General features: G+C 33.1%; 1 pseudogene; it reads left to right on the forward strand.

Moving 5' to 3' along the window:
- Positions 1 to 3,912, forward strand: part of LOC106459830 — a 180,007-nt pseudogene that overhangs the window by 5,089 nt on the left and 171,006 nt on the right.

A 3,912-nucleotide genomic window follows, 5' to 3' on the forward strand; every position in this document is an offset into this window, starting at 1 on the left:
TCGAAACCCGGATTCTAGCGTTGTAAGTCCGAAAACATACCGCTGTGCTACTGGGGGGGGGGGGGAGAAGAAGAAATAGGCAAAAAAAATTAATCAGGTAGGAAAAGGAAGCCTAGTGTATGTAAGAGAATAATAGAGAGGCGAATTTAGTGTGTGAAAAAAGATATGGGTATGTTTAATGGAAGATTAGTGGAACAAATAGTAGAATAAATAATAAAAACACTGTGTTTGTGTGGGGAAAAAAAGGTTCAACTTATTTAATATGAAAGAAAGAATGAAAACCAAAAAGAAAGATAAAGCGAGAGTTGAATTGAGAATGTTACCAGAAGAACAAAAACACTGTACAGGGGAATAACTTGGAGAATCCAGAAGAACAAAACACAGTAGAGGGGAATAACTTGGAGAATCCAGAAGAACAAAAACACTGTAGAGGGGAATAACTTGGAGAATCCAGAAGAACAAAAACACAGTAGAGGGGAATAACTTGGAGAATCCAGAAGAACAAAAACACAGTAGAGGGGAATAACTTGGAGAATCCAGAAGAACAAAAACACAGTAGAGGGGAATAACTTGGAGAATCCAGAAGAACAAAACACAGTAGAGGGGAATAACTTGGAAAATAAGATAACTTACGCATACAAAAACAGTGTTTGAGGAAAACAAGAAATCAGCCTGAATGACTTAGAAAGAAAATAAAGAAATAAAGACTGATAATTTTAGTGACGGCAAAATGGATAGTAAAAAGAAAAATAATGATGAGAAGAAAGAAATAGTGAAGAAAAGGAAGAGGCTAAAAGGAGAAGACATTGTTAACATAAGAAACTACAGCAGTTAACAAACTACATATATTTCTGGTAGATTTCAAAAATTGCATGATACTTTTTTACTTCTTTTAGAGGAAATTTTGTTGCCCATGACAACTACAGAAGAAGAAGCAAACATTAAAGTTAAATCGACTTTCCGCATTTGTTCGCATCGGACAAGATTTTGTGTTTCGAAAGCAATTCATGAAATTAAATTTTTATGCTGTGTATTTACCTATTTTCAGAAATACGAAAAGTAGCATATGATTTCAATATTTGTGTTTTGTAATCTTGAAAAGTTTCACACAAGTTTAGGTAAAAGACAGATAAAAGTTAAGCAATTTGTTATTACTTTTCCACTTGCTTCTGAATAATCTCAATTTACTTTTACATTGTTTTAATGACGTTTGTCGTAGACAGTTAATTAGCTCAGGATTCACTCGTTAACTTATAAATATTTAAGTATCTGGCCAGATATATCAATAACATTGGATTGGATTTATTCATTTTTATCTATAAATGGGAAGCACACCCAAAAACGTTAGTGTTCAACAAAGTATCCAGTAGAAGGTAAAATATTCAAACGCAGAAAGACACGATGTACAGAAAGAAACATAACAAGAAAAATAAAGTTCGAGTTATAATCATAAGTGGATTTAGACAGCGGCGCCTCCCTCCCCCTTCCCTTCCATGCTAGTCGTGAGTGGTACGTCGGACTAAAAGTATTGTGATTGACTCTAGACTTACCGATGGTGTCCAATGAACCCGTCATCTATTTAAACAGATTTGTGCAACTTGTCTATGCACCAAACTGGTTGTGAGTCTATGATTTTGTTGGTTACTTACAGGTTTTAAACAACATTAGCCACACAGAAAATTTCAAATAAATGCCATCAATGTTGCAATTAATTCCACTTATCAGTGTTGGGGTTCTTAGGTGTTTTATGTATATAGAAAATGGGTGATGATGCAACATATGGACCCCACCAACAGTGAAAGATAAAAATAAATCGGCAGGTTGACATTTGAACACAAGTAAATCAAACATTCTAGTTATAAATAATACAGGTACGAAATGAACTCTATAATATATTATTGGAGGCAATATATTTCATTGAATCATCAGTTACGTACCTGTGGTGTAAACTGGAGTTTCTATCTATTATCCTAATAACAACAGACGAGGTGATTTAATTCGATTTACAAACCAACAAAGCAAAAGATTATGTAATACCTAACATTTAAGAACATTGATTAGTAGAATAAATAAAAATGTCGAAAATATTTACAAAGCATAAAATAAATCAGTTTTCCATCAGTTAGAAACAGCTCGGACATTACCAGCTAATGAACTTGGCTTGGATATTACCAGCTAGTTTAATGAACTTGGCTTGGATATTATTACCAGCAAGTTTAATGAACTTGGCTTGGTTATTATTATCATCTAGTTTAATGAACTTGGCTTGGTTATTATTACCATCTAGTTTAATGAACTTGGCTTGGATATTACCAGCTAGTTTAATGAACTTGGCTTGGATATTATTACCAGCAAGTTTAATGAACGTGGCTTGGATATTATCACCAGCTAGTTTAATGAACTTGGCTTGGATATTACCAGCTAGTTTAATGAACTTGGCTTGGATAATTATGACCAGCAAGTTTAATGAACTTGGCTTGGATATTACCAGCTAATTTAATAAACTTGGCTTGGATATTATTACCAGCAAGTTTAATGAACTTGGCTTGGATATTATTACCAGCTAGTTTAATGAACTTGGCTTGGATATTATTACCAGCAAGTTTAATAAACTTGGCTTGGATATTACCAGCTAATTTAATGAACTTGGCTTGGATATTACCAGCTAGTTTAATGAACTTGCATGTATGAAACAACCAATAAGTTACATCAGCGGCTTCTCCAAACATTTACTAAAACATAATAGCAACGTATTTCACTGGCCAGCAATCTAACAAAGAATGTGGAACTTGTAATGGAAGGAAAGCATACACACATCTAATGTGGCTGTGTTTTTTCTTTTTTTTATTGTTAGACAAGCGTAGAACCATTCTTTATTTGAAATTCTTTACATAATTCAACGGAACGTACGGTCAAGTAAAGCTCTAAAATCTGGTCGTGGTAAACACCTCGTTAATGACTGGTTTGTTAGCTACAATTATCCTTTCTTTTAAGCAGAATTAAACTTAGAATTTGAATTATTTAAATTTCATTGTTCCAACTTAGAAAACCATACAAAAAATATACAAAAGTATTTGTCAAAGTAGATTTGAGTTCTTCGTTGGGAAAGAATCTGAGTTATTCTTAGGTGTATGCTATCAACGCATTTTTAACTTCGACTTTTATTCTAATGTTATTTAAGTCGTTTAGACTTTAACTAAATTCTCTCTTATATTAGAATCAGTAGAAAAACCTTCGAGAAAAAGCATACTAAATATTTCATACCTAAATACGTCTCAGAGGATGTTTCATTATGGTATTAAAAACTACTGCAAGCCAGCAGATAGAAATTCAATATGAAATACAGGCATGCATGGATTAACGAAAATTATTATCAATTTGTTAAACAAAATGGTATTACGCTATGTTTTATCGTCTATCGAATATGTATAAAGTAGCATTTTATAGTCAAAATTATCTGCAACACTAAAGAGCATGTTCTATTCGGTGGTGACTGTACACGGGTGCTAAATATGATCAGTGGTTGACTGTACAGGGGTGCTAAAAATGATCAATGGTTGACTGTACACGGGTGCTAAATATGATCAGTGGTTGATTGTACACGGGTGCTAAATATGATTAGTGGTTCGAAGATAGTATCCTACTCTTATAAAATATGAAAACAATAAGGCAAACTTTTTAGATGCTCTTTCCAGCATTAATTGAGGTGGAACAAAAGAATTTATTCGCAAGCTTGATGACATATAATGTGGGTAGAAAATAGTGTGTGTTTCACTTATACAACAAGAAACAGAATTAATATCTGATCAAACCTCATTCGTCGATCCTGATGAAGGGATTTGGTTGAAATTTGTCGAAATCTCTTTTTCCCTGCAGTTTTTAAAAATAATTTTACAATTTTCACTTTTTAAG

Source organism: Limulus polyphemus, unplaced genomic scaffold (assembly GCF_000517525.1).
Source record: "Limulus polyphemus unplaced genomic scaffold, Limulus_polyphemus-2.1.2 Scaffold666, whole genome shotgun sequence".
Classification (NCBI taxonomy): domain Eukaryota; kingdom Metazoa; phylum Arthropoda; class Merostomata; order Xiphosura; family Limulidae; genus Limulus; species Limulus polyphemus.